Genomic DNA, 17,230 nt, shown 5'->3' on the forward strand with positions numbered 1-17,230 from the left:
AAATCACTTGAGAAGTGTGGCTGACAAGGAACAAGTAGAAATAGACCCCTCAGTAACACTCTTTCCCAATATATGTCAGCCAGACAATAACTGAGAATCAGTAAGGGGTAGAACACCCTGCTTTCCATATCCTGTGCTTTTACAGAGCGTAGATATTTCTTAATAGACTGTATACTTTTCATTTGCATTTTACCACACTATCTCAGCAAAATAACACATTTCAAGTTTAAGAAAAGTATAGCATTTGTACATGTAAAAAAAAGAGGTGAGAAAATAAAATTTTAAGACATACATTATGTCCAAAACCAGAATCAAGTAAGTAGAGTCTGATCATCTAGAGATGGAGCCTATGGCTTTAATGCTCAGCTTTATAATATTCAACCATTGCCACCAACTTTCCCTTTTCCTGTGTGAGGTCTTTCCCAAATCTCACTTCTTACTCTGGGTAAGTGATACAAACAAAAAGGAAAAAAAAAATGTAAAACTGGGTTGTAAGAAAAGCAAGCAGGTAGTATTCATTGTAGAAAGTAATTGGTAACATAGGCCCGAAACAGAAAATTAGCATTGGTGGTACAGTGGTGAGCACACCTGCTTTCCAAAACAGGAAATTAAAGTTACTCATAATCCTACTATTCAGAAATATCAAGTAGTATCATTTTGTTATCTATATCTATCTGTGTTACTTTTCAAGTACATGTGTACGTTTTCAGAGGGTAGAAAATATGAGTATATTACCTTTTAATTTTTTGTACTAATATATGTTTCTATGTTTTTTATTAATACAATATTTAATGGCCACATATTACTATATCATAACTTATTTGGTAAATCCCTTGTTTCAGGGTATTTCCATTGCTTCCAATTTTTTCATTATAAAGAATGCTGCAATGAAGATGCTTGTAGATAAACATTTGTACATATCCATGTTTATTTCTGCAAGATAAACATCTCAGGGTGGAATTACTTACATTTTTAAGGCTTCTGATATGTAGCAAGATAACTCATTTTTAAAATGACTTAGTGGTTTGGCTATTCAATGTTAAGCTAGAGATGAATACAAGTCATGTTGCATTCCCCTTATACCAAATTACATTACAGAGCTAATACATATTTTGGAAAATAAGTGAATTACATTACAGAGCTAATACATATTTTGGAAAATAAGTGAAAATGAGTGTTTTATAAGATAATGAGAACTGAAATTAAGTGAAAAATTCTTTTTTATACACTTTATATAGTAGGTTCATCATCATCCCTGAATATTTTTAATTTTTCAGGGAATCACATCATTTTTTGAAAAAATTTCACTCATTTAAAAATCATACTGAATTGTGAGAAGCCTTCTAAGAGAATGACTCATTTGTCATTTGTAATCAGTATACCAAATTGTTTAGCTTTTTTGTTGTATTTTCAAAATGATAGTTAATCTGGGGCCTGGTTCTAATTGTGTAATTAAATCTTTTGGTTTTAAAATATACATACCATTGCCCACCATTTAACTCTACAGCGTTAAAAAAGAAATCTGGAATGCTCAAGTCAGCAGGATAGGAAAAAGGAGTAAAGGGAATTCATCTTATTCCCCAGATACATTTTCTTATATTTTAGCACTAAACATCCACATTTTATTTCTGTTGAAAGAGATTAAACAGTCCTTTTAGGATTTTTAAGCATAATCCTCCAGGTCTGCAAAATGCTAATTCTGTCATGGCTGGCTTTGAATCTCTGTGGTTTTGGTCATTCTGCATACCTTTCCCATATTCAAAATGGTTTCTATCCCTTACCTCAAGTTTTAAAAATAGTAGTCCAATTTTAGCATTTGCATTCCACAAAAAGGCTGCAAATTAAAGGTCCTTGTGTTGATCTTGCATTTGAAATGATAAATATATCTGGGGTTCTATTCTTTGCTCATATGTATTCAAATTTATGTCATTTGTTAATTATATAACATTTTTATTCTCTCATAATCAATCAAAACCAACACATAAACTTATTGAAAAAGAAATTTATCCATACAATATTGTTTCTTATTTTTAAAGCTTTGTTTCTAAATATAAAAAAGTTGCTTCAAGTCTTTTGGCATTTAAATAAAACCAATAGAAAAATATAGAACAATCTTTAAGATATGCTCTTAAAAGAACAAAGCAAGGTGCAGAAGAGTAAATATGGTGCAACAAAGAGGAGCCATATGAGTTGTATGTTTACAAAATATTTTTGGAAGGATACAAGAAAAAGGTAATACTGATTGTCTCTCTAGGGGAAGTTGGGGCTTGGAGGTAGAGTAGGAAAGGGGATTACATTTCATTACTTTTTTTTTTTTTTGGAATATAAGCCTACCTAAACTGAAAATAACTGAAAATCAATAGAGGCAACTATAGTAAAAAATAAATACTAGTGATCTGAAGGTACACATTATTAAATGCTGATTATGATAGCTTAATATATACAAGCTCCTATATGTGTTATAATTTTAAATAAGAGCACCTATATTTCATTACAAAGCAAAACACTGTGATTAAAATAGTGAACTAATTTACAGCTTTCCACAGAGGCATGAAGATTTAGCGGTAGAGTGGTTAATGAGAAATATGTTGCCTCTTTCACAAGTATAGACTCATGTATAAATACATAGTATCAATCTTTTTCTAAGTTTTGACAAAATTATGATAATGTTATGATTCTTCAAAAACTAAATACTGTATATGGTGTACCTGAACAGTCATTTTTACATAGCACAATAAACCTATTGCAACATATACTGTTCTCTAAGAAAATACAGTTGTTTAATTTGGTATATAAAAGACTATTCTAGTTACATGATCCCCAAATAAATTACTTAGTATGATGTTTTTCAATGAAAAAAAAAAATGTTTCTGCTATAATAAAATAGGCCTGACTTTTTAAAAATTTATGGAAGAGAATGTATTCCATCAACAAATTTTCAAAATAGTATGTCACATTTGAGAAAAAAAGCCCAATAATCCTATAACTAGTAACCCCAAATTTATTTTTCTTACTAGACTCACACTTAGATGATTAATGTGCCATGCACTGTCCTAAGTACTTTGTGTCCATTCTCATTTAATCCTCCACTCAGAGGTAGGTGCTGTCCTCATTTTGGTAGTTGAGATGGGATAGAGTGAGTAATGTTCTCAAGGTCTCAAAGTGAATAAATCTCTCACATAATAGGTCTCATAGCTAAGCTGTGTCAGAACCCAACTCTGTCTCATTCCTGCCTCTAGGTCAGTATGCTCTGCAGTCTCTCAAACATATACACATATAAATATGTAATAATCATACAATAATTTACATAATATATGAAACAGATATTATATACTCGTGAAATAAAAATTGGCATTTTAAAAGAAATCAGCCTCTGTAAAATTCTTTGTAAAATTTTAGGGAAAAAATTCCAGCTAGATCAACTCATATTTATTAAGCACATTACTTGTCAGTCCTGAATCACTCTAGAAAACACAGTTACTAAAATTCACTTTTCAGTTTTAGAAACGAAGAACATGTCACTTAACCAGTACCCAAACACTTGGCATTGAAGCATACATATCTGGACACCTGAGACAGACAGATGCCTCAGACAACTCAAAAGAGCATAGTTTTCCAAAGTCAGTCCTGAAAGATGCAGTCCAGAAGCGGCCAGGAGCACTGACCAGAGACCCATCCACCACGAGAGCAGGTTAGGTTGAATTCTGTAGATAGATATACTGTCCCATGGATTTTGACATGTGTTCTATGTTTCTTCAATAATTCCAACACTGCTTTCTTCCTCTGCTTTTTAAAGCCCATATCATTTTAAGTGAAACCTTTCTTTTTTTTAACCAATTAAAGCCATTTTTCCTCTCCTCAAAGCCTCAAGTGTACCCTGACACAACCAAATATATATTTGGAAAGTTAAGGAAGTAGATTCTAAAAATGAACTTCTCAATGTAGATGAAATTGGATCTGATCTTTCATCCTCCCTCAAATTTCAAACTTCCTTGAGATTTTAAAAGCTTTATCAAAATTAGTGTAAGCAGTCCTTTATGACTGGCAGGATCTAAAGCCCTTAGAACAGTTTCAGAGAAAAAGGCATCAGGAACAGCCCTGAAACCAACAAGATTTTGATGCCTTTCTATTAACCCTAAAGCTCCCAACTGTGAGGGACCACAGCTGTTTCCACGAGTGCCTTTTGATTTCCTGGCTATTATTCTGTGGTCCTACCCAGGGTCACCTGAGATTGAGTTCTCGAGGTAGCCACTAACTCAGGTCAGATGGCATTTCCCCTATTACACCCTCCAAAATTCTCTTTTCCTCTTATTCCCTCTTCAGTAGTTAAAAAAAAAAAAAAAAAAAAGGGCAAATATTACTGAGGGCTTTCAAGAGGCTTGGAAACCTCCTTACACACATGAGCACCTACATATTTATCCATTCTTCTTTGGATAAAACAAATGTCCTCTCTTAAATTGTAAATTAGAGGCCTACAGATACTAGGTAAACTGCTCATGGAAAGTAGACAAAATAAGAAGTTCCAAATCAAATGTTTCTAGTGCCCAAGCTCTTAAATTCTATATGTGGTTCAATTAATATCCCTATTCCCTCACTGTAAGCATCATAGTTAAAGAAAAGACTCACTACTACTTCACACTTAAGTATAAATGGCTAATAAACCGTTAAAGTATTCATTATTCTAACCACATTTATATTTTAAGGTCAAATGCCTATTTTCTATAGTAGAATGGAAAAATATTTTGTTTAATCAACAGAACATTTATACATCAGTAAAATAAATTACATCTGTTTCTCAAAAGCATAGTAAATGGAAAAAGCAAACTGCTAAAGAATATATATAGTATACTAGTTATTGTAAATTATAAGAACATAAAATACTATGTATATTGTTTAGGTTGCCATACATATGTAGTAAAACTTAAAAACACATGGGAATGACACAACAAACTCAAAAAAAAGGTTGTCTATGGAAAGGGAGGCAAGGAGCACAGCTGAGGGCTAGAGCTGGATCTGTCACTTTTTTTAAGATAGATTTCTAGCAATTATGGCAAAATTCTAACATCTGTTCAATATGAACACAAGTATATGGATATCGGTTGTAATTACTATTGTACTTTTCAGTATTTTTTTGTTTAAATAATCCATAAAATAAAATTTTAAAACTCAGTAAAAATAATAAATAAATAAATAAATAAATAAATAAAATAACAAGAATAAGTTTTAAACAGGAGGGGCTTGAGAAAGCCCCTCAAGGCTTGGGGGAAAATTTTTTTTCCAGTAAATATTATTATGGCAGAATAACTTATTGAAATATTAAATTGTGTTTATTCTCTCCACCCCACCCCCATCAATAACTATTAAAGCAATAACTACCTTTTATCTTAGGAATTCTGGCAGCACAGAAAGCAAAACAAGTCTGGAATCTGTGGTCTCTCCGTATTTGGGTAGAACCACAAACCTCCTTAGAGCTTACTTAGGCTGTCTGTCCTAGAAATGGGACAACAGGAGGAGGGCTCCTGTGCAAAGCCACTAGATATGAGAGACAGAAGAGAAAGATTATCCCAAAAGGGAGGGAGGACAATCTGTATATGACAGCAAGGAAGACTGCTGTCCCAGAGGTGGCAGAGATGAGAGACAAGACAAGGTACAGACAATGCATAGCAGAATCTGCCAGAGAAACCCAACAACTGAGCTGCATTTCCCAGGTAGCCACTGAGGACTGACCCCTGAGGAATGATGCCTGAGGATAGAAGAGCTTCCTACAAACTTTGCTCTGTTTAAGACCCCAGGACAACAGAGACTAAGGGGCAAATTTCAGGCTCCTGAGAAAGACTTCACAGTACTCAGGCAGGATGAGACATGAAAGTCAAAATAAAGTATTAAGTTGCTTTAAAGAACATTAAAAATATGGTACTTCCTTCATACCTGACTTTTATGAAAAAAGCCTTGATAGTGTTTCTCTGGAGAACTGACTAGGATCAGAGGTTCCAGAGCATTTCAGTATCTCTGGTGAGTAGAGGAGCAGTTCTACTGGTGTCCTGCATACTTCTTCCCTTCTTCACAAACTATTCTCTTCTCTCCCACCACAACCTTCCTCTTTTCCTGTTACATCCTATTTTCAGCTTTCTATTACAGGTTTAAAGATCATAAGGTCACTAGAATAAATCACTATGTGAAGAAATAAACAGCTAAGAAACATAAATTAATTGAAGAGTTTTCTTTCTAATTTAAAGGAAACCTGAAAAATATTTTCATTTATCCATAATATTTCCAGCAATCTCCTTTTTCAACCACATTTCACAACAGGGAGCTGCATCACTGATTTTATAAAAAAGTGAACCTGCATATTCCATATTGATCTGTCAAATTTTTTATCAGATTTTCTTTAGATCATTGAAATTCTATTGACTCTCTAATAGAAATATGAACTACAATACCATTGACTTTATTAAATATTAGTCTCCTACTCTACATACCAGCCTGGACTAATCTTTGGACAGAACAAGTTACTAAATGGGTACAACATAATTCAATTTATTCCTGAGCATCCTTCTACACTGAAAGAATTGAGCTCAGGTTTTTCATTCATTCTACAAGGGACAGCTATGCTAGGTAAACTTTCCTAAAAAGTGGTCAATTCCAACAGTCTGGATTTGCCAACCCCAAAACTATTTTAAGAGGTAATTGTTAAAAGACAACATTATTCTCAAATAAGCAAAATAATTTTCTAAGTGCCTACATAACCCCAGAGATCATAATTAGGTACCATTATGAAGAATTAAGCCAGGTATAACATACCTAGGATGAAGTGACACTTGATTCCAAACTGACTCATTTGTGACCTTTAAAGAGAAACCTGGCAATCTCTTACAAAAACAAACAAAATAACAATACAATTGACCCTTCAACAACCTGAGTTTGAACTGCATGGGTTCAATTACATGCAGATTTTTTTCAATAAATATGTTGAAAAAACTTTTTAAGACATGAAACAATTTGAAAAAATCTCACAGAAGAACCACACAGCCTAGAAATATAGGAAAAAATAAGAAAAATTTAGGTATCTCATAAAAGTATAAAATGTTACCATGAAATATACACAAATCTTTTATAAAAAAGTTAAAATTTATAAAAACTTATGCACACCAACACTTATAGAGCATACAAGGCATCATTTGCAGTCAAGAGAAATGTAAACACCACAAAGATACAGTATTAAATCATAACTGCATAAAATTACTATAGTACATGCTGTACTACTGTAATAATTTCATAGCTACCTCCCCTACAGTAGGCTCAAGTGTTGTGAAAAAGTTATACGCACATTTTCGACTGCATAGGAGGTCAGTGCCCCTAACCCCTGTGTTGTTCAAGGGTCGACCATATGCTGTTATCTTGATGATGTATTTTTTTCTGCTTCAATTTTTCCAAGTATTAACCATCTCATTACTCCCACACTACCTAAATCTGTAACTGCACACAAACTTCATTTCATTTCTTTAATATAGTTTTTTTTCTGATTCAATCTGGTTTTGCCCAGATAATGGCATTGTGAATTACTTGCTTTTTCCATCCTCTACTTTTGTATGTCTGCTCATTTAATCATTAAGCCTTAGGACATAAGATTTGAGCCTCAGGTCTATAGTCATGGGGAAAATATTTCGGTTACACTAAGGATAACATCTTAGCCTTAAATATGTTTCAGCCCCAGGCCCATTGAGGCAGAACAATAACTCCACCACCCACAGGACCAGGCCACGGGACCAGAAGGGATGGCGCCATGGCTGATTCCAGAACTGAACACAATGCTTAGTTTCTATGACGATTTTTCCTTATATAATCTGTATTCCCAAGACACCCAGGAGCCAGGTTGTTAAGAGAATTAGCTCGCCTGTGTCTCTGGGACTTGCAACTCCCTGAAATAAATCCTTAGTTTCTTTGCTGTAAACCTGCAAGTATCTTTTCTTTGACGCGTGCGCAGGCAAACAGATCCCTTTTGTTCCAGTAACAAAGCCCAATATTTAGTCCTTAGTAAGGAAATTTAAATTCATACATTCAAGTATTCAACAAATATATACTATTTGACTTACTATTTAACTGGACTAAGCATAGAAAATTAAAGATGAATAAGAATTAGTCTCTTCTAGAACTGTACTTAATATAATGCTGATGAGGTTCAACTATAAATATCTGAGAAGTTTAATTAAAACTGATTTTTTTCTGTAAATGATATAAAATAATCTTATTACTTTTCTTTGATAAGCAAGTTAGAATCATCACCTAGTTCATTTGCTGTTAAAATCTCGATTTAAAGGAACCACTTTACATACTATATATCATTTACCATAGGAGTCATTCAGCATATAGCATACATGACTCTGGGTTGGAAATTTTTGGACTAATTGTAGCCAAGGCAACTGCAGCATATGGAATGGCAATAAGAGAAGGAAGGCTAAAAGGTGTGGGGGTGTGAGTGGGCAAGTGTGCACACACACATGCACACAGGCACATGCAAACATATAGATTTAAGAGAAAACAAGAATAAGAGAAAGAAACAGAGACTAAAGACTTTTGAAGAAAACAGAAACAAAAGTTCTTGGAAAAGTATTCAGCATGTGAAGGATTCATGTTGTGGCAAAACTCTTTCCTCAATAAGCAAACTGTAAGTAGGGGGTGGGGCAAGCATGACCCAAACCAGAATACCAACGTCAAAGCATGTGGTGAGTTAACAAGTAGTTTGAGTCCAGAAATGGAATCAGACAAAACAGCAAAACAAAAAGATTATATAGAAGGACTTGGAAAAAAATAACTTTCCCAAGGAAAGTCACCATATTGAAATGAAAGCTGCTGGATTCACAACTCTGACCTTTACCACTTCTAGTATAGGATTTGATCACCCAAGCACAGAGATTCAAAAGTTATTTGACTTGTGTAACTGAATGAATGAGTGAGAATTGTTAAGTGTTGCTGAATAGTTATAGTTGAATGGTTAAATCAGCATGTAAAAAAATGAATAAACAGTTTCTTCTCACAAGTCATTGCCCCAGAATCCTCCCCATTATCCCCAGCTAACACCAAATAGGTGCCTAGTCAGTTTTGAAGCCCAACACTTAAAGTTGTAAGTGCAGAAGTGATGAAAGGATGGCCTGGTAGAGAGGGATGATATATAAAGCTTGCTTCCCACTCTGTGTCCTCAGCTCCTCCCAGACAAGTACACTGATGCCTCCAGTGGCACAGGCACAGCTTCTCCACTGAAGCCTGTTTACAGGCTGGGAAAATCTTTGCTCCTTTGTTCGCAGAGCCAAAATAGTGATTTTTTTTTAGTTGAGAAATATAAAACTGCATTAAATATATACATAAAATATACAAAGTAGAGTTTATTGATCAACACTTAGGTCAAGAGGATCCATAGAAGGCTCTGATTGGAACCATTTGAAAGCATGAAAGAAAGGGGAGGGTTTAGTCTCCAGTACCTTCCTGAAGCCTCAAGCTCTCTTCAAATTCAACATTAAATGAATACAACTAACTTGTATAAGCTGAGGAAATGACCATCCATGACGTGGGCATCAGTTCTTAAGACCTGCTGATCAGTGATGTCCCGTGGCCCCAAGCTCGGCAACACTTCTTTTCCACAGCCCGTGAAAATTCTTCCTGGTCTCTGAAGTCTTAGAGGAGCAATGAAACTTAATATCTGACTCCCCAGCCTTTACCCCTTTTCTGATGTGTGCACAATGCCAGCTGGGGCTCCTAAAGGGGAAGCCGTTGCTGAGTTTCAATGAACTGTGGCCAGATCTTCTGATTTTTAAAAGAAAGTCAGAAATCAATTATTTTTATGTGAAATTTGATCTTTAAACTTTGGAAAACAATTTGAATTATTATAAAGCACCATGTGTGTCACACTAGAACTCCAGTCTATTAATTTTGGTTCCACAACTCCCTAATCCTGAATTATTTCACTTGGTCTCCCAAGGGGTCTTGGAAATGCTGTAATTCTCTAGAAACACTTCCAATAAATTAGCTTTAAGGGCCAGACGAAAATATTTTGTCTCCTAATGTGTCAAAATCAAACCTCAGTTATGCACCACTCACCATATTTCTGATCCCAAAGAGGAACAATTCCCAATGTCAGCTCCTCTGAGAGAATAGGGGCTAACAGGTCAGAAGCCCATTGATTACAGATTCCTAGCTCAGGTAATTGGATCTGCCCACCATGCCAGGATCTTTTTCTTCTCATTTATTATTTATACCCCACCTACTCTCCCCTAGCCTCACTCCCCACCTTTAAAACTTCTCTGGCTCTGGAAAAATTCAACATGACAGTATTACTCAAGTACTTATCATATAATGTTACATCATCAACACTTCAAGTATAATTTCCTCAACGTGTTTTATTTTCTCTTCCAGCAACTATTGCTCATCTTCTGGTAACAGCACTAGTTTTAGTTTGGGGGTTCCATTCATTCCCTATAATTCATCCATGCTATTTGAGTGAAGCTCCGGGTCCAAGCCAATTAGCACATTATATTCTCTGGCCACAGTGATTTGGTTTATGGATAGGCATATAAGCCAATTGGGGCCAACAAGATATAAGAAGGCTTTTGTGGAGCTTTCTGTAATGAGAGTCCCACACACTCCCCTGGGTCAATATTCATGAGAAAATAGAGGTTGAGGCAGCTGTAGCCATCTTGCTTCCACAAGAAGAGAACCTGGAGCTGAGAATGAAGCCAAAACCAACACAGCAGGAAGCAGAACAAATGGGTAAGAGAAAACGTGACCTGGCAGATTGAGTCCACTGTGCTGAATGAAACCTTTATATTTTTTTGGTTACTGGAAATGATATTTTTAAAAAGCTAGTTAAACAGGGTTTCTATTGCTTATAATGAAGAGTCCAAACTAACATACGAAGAGCAATAAACAGATACAATTTATAAAAAGGAAATGGAAAGAGGGTCAATTCCTCAAAGAATAGAGAATATTTGGACATTCTGAATTGGGAAATAAAATTAACAATAATTATATTTTCTGAATAAGTTTACATCTAGATAAGAAACATTATTTTTGTCATAATTTGTATTTTACCACCATCACACCTAATTCCAGATATTCAGTGTATCAGTGAACTACAGAACAGTTTATGGTTGCTACCACAGCAATCAGCACTGTTGAAAATTATATTCCTAGCCTAACGGCCTTCAGGCCTATATCTTCTTAGGATCTTTTCCCCTGAGAATTTATCCAGAAAAATTCTTCTCATTTCTGTCTTAATTCATCTCTAACTAAAGATGACAAATTGAGTAGTAATATATTATGAGAAATGGAAGGTTGTTCTGGTGTGAAGCAGGGCAGGACAATCTAGTTGCAATAACATTCAAAGTCAACAAATGATTAAAACCGGGAAGTTACTAATGCATTGCATATCCAGGATGTTTGCATGGTTTATCCCCAAGCATCACATTTCTGCAAGTTGGTTCAATTTCCAAAGAGGTTCTTGATTCAGACCTCAGCAAGACCTGTACCACAATCACTGTGTGGCACAGTACTGTGCTTCCAAGCACAAAGGGAACAACAATGAATGGCAAACAAGAGTTCATGGATGAATGAGGCTGAAAAAAATAAGACTCTCTATCTATTCTTGTAATAGCATTTTTATACATGATCAGATATTTAAGTTAGGTTAAGGCTTCTCAAAGAAATTGGCCTGAAATAAACTTTAAGTAGAAACATTAGAAATGACAGGCCTCTTTGTCAAATCTATTTGCTGCTTTTATTGTTGTTTTGGACTTCCAGTTTACAATAATTTCATGAGATGTCACTATATCTCTGTTCCAAATTACACAAACTGACTGATTAATCTCTATTTTTTAAACTCTAGAGGAGGAAAATATTCTAAAAGCTGATATCTCCCACAAATGAATTTTCCCTTGTCTTTTAGTTGTTGTTGTTCCTTTAAACTATACTTCAAACAACTTCCTTCATCAGATTTTGCCCTCAACAATTTCAGCTAAACCTATGCCTCTAGATTCTAATTCTTCCCTGTTGACAATTCTTGTTTCCCTTTATCCCCTGAGAAAGGCCTTCTCTTTCTCCTGAGGCCTCTTCCTGAGTGTCCCATCATTTTTCTTCTAGTCATTTCCTGTACCTAGAACTCTATTGTCCCGCATCCAAATCTTCACCTGTCCTCAAAGGACAGCTCAAATTTCACCATGAATCTCTTTGTTGCCCGCAGTTCATTTCAGCACATGCTCACTGAGAACATCTAGGATGCTAAGTGTTGTACCAAGAACTGAAAACAATCAAATGGTGACTAACACAGGAACCTGCCTCTCAAAGAATTTGCAATCTAGTAAGGGATTCAATACACAATAGATAACAGCAAACACATGAGACACTCTCGCCCATTTGCAATGCTTTCCCACTGAGCCTTGAGTTGCCTCAGGATCCCCTTTTCAACATGATCCCCAACACAGTCCCTACTTAATGATCAGCCTTCAAAATAAACTAGAACACCACCTCCAGAACCACAATAAGATAAAATAAGTAGGAAAAGAAGACTCTTCCTACTGAAAGATTCAAGGAAGACTTTACAGAGAAGGTACCATTTAGGCTGGACCTTGAAAAATGAACAGGCAGAGAGAGAGAAAGATGCAAATCCCAGCTAAGGGAGAAAATTCTTAGCTTTCTCCCCACAGAGCACTCAATCTGGCAAAATGGAGTTCTTAATTAAGCATCTATATTGTATTATAGCAACTTATCACCTGATAATTTTTAATTATAGAAGAAATGTAAGATATACCATTGCCTTTGAGAAACATAAAAATTTCAAGGTGATAATGCAATATAATATAAATACTTGGTTTAAAACTCCACTTTTAACTTCCTGGTGACAATGATGGTGAGTGACCCTTATCAAAAGGTGTCACTTCTTTGAAAGCCTTTAATTTCTTGGTTAGTCTTTTTGCCTATTGTCAATGTCCATCTCTGACATATGAAAAATAATCCCTACCATCTCCAAAGACTCCAGCATGCTACAACTTGTATTTGAAGCAGAACAGGCTAAAGATTCTTCCTTTTTCCATTCATGTAGGTTAACAATTCATTTCTTACACACCTCAGAAAACAAGTGATATTCTCACTCTAAGCCACATTTTTTAGGAAGGAATTTTCAATAACTTCTACAACTCTTCTGTGCCTCTTTACCCACTGACAAAGGAAACATTTAATCTACCTTGCATTTGTGCTAGTTAATGTATTTCGACTGTAAACAACAAAAACTGCCTCTAGCAAAATTTGCCAAAAAAAGGAACACACTGGAAGGGCACCAGGGATTGGCTCAAAGAATCATAGGCGACCTGAACAAGGAGGCTCTGGAAGTACAGGTACCAGGAAGCTCTAAGGAGCTCTACATTGGAATCTATGATGTGCCACTTTAGAGCACAGTTTCCAGAAAGTTCAACTACCACTGTCTATGGATGAATCTAATTCCCAGGATGTTAGTCTGTCTGGTTGGCAGAGCTCAGGCCACATGCCCATCTCTGTGGTCAAGGGATACTGAGAAAAAAAGACCTACACCTGCAGAGAATCTTCTTTGTCCTAGGTTCATTTGCCTTCTGCATGAAACAAAGACAAAGGATTAAATCTGACTCCCAGGTAAATGCAAGCATACTATCCTAACAGTCTTCTCCTGATCTGATCTGAACTCATCTCATCCAATCAAAAACATCTGAAAGAAGACTCATAAAATCTCCCCTACTCTCTCCACCCCCCCCAAAAAAAAACACAAAACACAGCATTCAAACATAATGACAGTCTAAACAAGGCAAAGGAGACTTTCCGTACCCCTTTAACTATTGTTACATAAACAATTACGGAGCTCACCACTGGCCAAGCACTGTTCTAAGTAGTATACATTATCTCAATCTTCACAGCGATACGAGGTTGGTAATATTACAATTTCCATTTTACAGTGAAATAAATTAAGACCAAAAGCTTCACAATAAGTGGTAGAACTGGGATCCAAGCCCAGGGTGTTTGCCAAGTCCAGACCTTCAATTATATATTGTCTTTTTAGTGGTGGTCTCCATATATCTTCTTCTATCCCTGTATCTCAAGTTATATACTCTGTGATCATTTCCTGCCATAAACTCGAATTTCCAAAATAGAACAGTTACAGCAATGTGTGTACACAGTGCGATCTCTTTTAACAGAAACTCAAGGAATGGATGGAAGGGTTAAAGGAGCTTTGTGAGAATGATATGAATTATTTTATATCATCCTTTTCTTTTGGTCTCTGGGAAAGTACCTTGTTCCTATTTTCTAAGCATTATTCAGTCATAGGATATTATATATTAGGGAGATAAGTGCTCAGATTATAACTAACTTTAATGCCAAATATCTCATTCAGTATAAATAACTCAATACCAGCACCAAAGAGCTTTTGGAGAATAAGAAGCTGAGAGTCACTTCCAAGTACTTAATACCATTATTACTTCCTAAATTTATAATCTGCTTCCCCCCATTTCCAGCCAAGAATTGCTATATTAATGATTTGCAGCAACACAGACATTCTGATCCAACTTCTGTCCAAGTGAGCAGAAGAGTCTCACCCAGGGTGTTTCCATGTCAGGGTCTGAACTTTAACCTCTGAAGCACATGTTGGTTTAAACGTGAAGTTTTTCACTTTTTACAAAGATACGTTAAAATAGTGTTTTCAGGACTTGAAACTCTGAGGTACTTTATTTTACAGCCTGTAGAAGCCAACTCTAACCTTCTTTATTAACTGGCAATGGATGCACTTATCATATATACGTGTGGTTTTTCAAGGATCCACAGAAATCTTTTCCTAAAAATCCTGTTTCTATAAATTATAGATAAAAGTCATTAGTACCAAATATACTTTCAAACAATTGCAAAGAATTAACTATCAAATGATTACCACAGTTTTTTTCTTAAAGAGTACAACTAGTAGTTCTTAAATCTATAGTTTTATCATTCTTTTATCAGTCTGCATGCTACCAATTGAAGAATTGGTTAGAATTTTTTCCTACTCACAAGAGATGGTCACCGTCATAGTACAACTAGATATTTGCCCAAGAACCTTTTGCTAGTGAAGAATGGAAGGAAGCAGTACCAACTACCAGCTCTCGGAACTTTCTCTTGCCAGAATCTTGGTATTAGAAAGATTTATCAAGCATTTTATACTTTCCAAAGCACATTCACATCCATCACTTCATAATCGGACATAGGTATCCCAATAAAGAAATTGAGACATAATGAAGATTAATGATTTATAACATTTATAAAATCCAGTCCACACTCCTTACTCCACATAAGAAAGAATTAGCATAGACTTAGGGGTAAATGATGTACTCAGTGTTCCAGAACAAGTCGCTGGCATTGCTGGCTAAGAGTACTGACATCAAAATAGAACTCAAAGTTAAAACTACTAAAGAAAAATACAGGCAACATTAAGACACACAGGCAGTAATGTTTAGATAACATGAGTTTTATAACTTTTGAAATAAAAAAAAAGAAATTAATGTGAGGACAACTACTATAGGAAGTGTTAACTACTGATAGTTTAATTAGTGAAAAATAAGGATATAGAAAATTTGAATAACAAAATTAATAAGTTGTAAAGGTATGAAATTTTCTACAACTCTCAGAAAATATTTCTTATTTTCCTGAACTAAATGAAAGTTTGCGCTATGGCTTACTCAATATGATTACCTGAGAAGACCAACACTAGTGTTATATTGAGCCCTCTCCTTTCTCTGAGCTATAACAGGACCCCAGAGCTTATATAAGAACAGGAACAATGGAGATCTTTTATCTTTTATCATCAGTGGGCAGAGAGATGCTTCCCTTTCTGGGCCCATGTTATCCTTTCAAAAGTATTAGCATCTACAACCCCATGACAAGCCTGGAAACAGTGACCTTTCCTCCTAAGGTCAGTCCCAGTCATCTGAGACATCTCCTATGTATGCTGTCTCCCAAGCTGTAAGACTCAAAGTCATCTTGACTCTGCTATCCTCTCCCCTCCAAAATGGATAACTTACCACCAAATCCTACCTCTGAATTTGGGAGTATGTCCTCTCCTGTCTTTCCTTGTCACTGCTTTAATCCAGCACTCTAGTATCTTGTTAATGCATCTTCAGGAGATTCATTTCTGCTCTCCTTGGCTCTACCCATCAACTATTTGGCTCTTATTCGGTACCCATCAGCTTCAACATATTCCCCCCAGATAGAGCCAACTTAACAATTTAATGAGGAATATTTTACTTAAGATTTTGTGGAGAGGTAGAGAAGATAACTTACATTGCACACCATTGGGCAAAACTCTGCAAAATTTCCTTTAATTATCCCATTTTCCCCAAAACTTCTCTCTGGGAGAAAGCCTCCTCCCTTGTCACAACTCCTGAACTGTCCTCTCTGGGCTTCAGCCTCCATTTCTCTAAGGTCTTTCTTTCCTCAAGCTCCATCCCAATCACTTTTCTTATGCTGAGCAATTCAACTCTTTCTTCAGCTTCTACAATTTGCATCTTTTCTCCTACCACCAGACACAACTTCCACCCAAAGATCCAACTTCCTTAGAAGACATTAGGGGAAAAGCAAATAACAAGTGGACAAGTTAGTAGTCACACAAGGTCCATATGACTGTTTAAGAAAAATCACTGACCTACTCAAAATATCCTTTTTTTAAATGGCCATTAAACCAATGGAAATTAAAATAACAATGAATTACCACTGTTTTAGCCAGAAAATTAGTTGCCATATTTTTATAAAGACAAGAATCAGCAGTTAACAAAATAGTCACAGGGATGTAAAGTATAGCTTAGGGTAATCACTATGCTGTACACCTAGAACTAATATAATATAATGAATGTCAACTATAATTGAAAATTTTTTTAAATAAAAAAAGAAACAATAATAATCAGTTTGGAGAAGTGGTTCTAGGAAACATACAGACCTGTTGTATGAGGTACAAACTGACAAACCCCACTTGTGGGGTGCCAACTAAAATGAATTTTGCATAGGGCAATTTAGCAACAACAGAATCAAAAGTCTCAAAAATGTTGATAAAAGAATTCTACTCATATGAATTATTCTATAAAAACAATCTGAAATGAGCAGAAATATATTGGTATATATATGTTCATTTCATCATTTACTCACAATAATGAAAAAACTAAAACAACGTAAATTTCTAAAAAAATAGAGGATTTGTTTA

At 35.4% G+C, this 17,230-nt stretch overlaps 1 protein-coding gene across 4 annotated transcripts in view; it reads right to left on the reverse strand.

The window, feature by feature from the left end:
• The window catches only part of PLS1 (plastin 1), a 105,474-nt gene that overhangs the window by 45,306 nt on the left and 42,938 nt on the right, over positions 1-17,230 (reverse strand). Inside the window, exon 1 of one of the 4 annotated variants that reach the window (XM_023533167.1) lies at positions 7,328-7,348. The exons of the other annotated variants lie outside the window; for them this stretch is intronic. The gene's annotated coding sequence lies outside the window, so the exon portion shown is untranslated. Of the gene's footprint in view, positions 1-7,327; positions 7,349-17,230 lie in introns of those variants that run through there. 4 annotated transcript variants of the gene reach the window in all.

This window comes from Pteropus vampyrus, unplaced genomic scaffold (genome assembly GCF_000151845.1).
Source record: "Pteropus vampyrus isolate Shadow unplaced genomic scaffold, Pvam_2.0 Scaffold97, whole genome shotgun sequence".
Taxonomy (NCBI): Eukaryota; Metazoa; Chordata; class Mammalia; order Chiroptera; family Pteropodidae; genus Pteropus; species Pteropus vampyrus.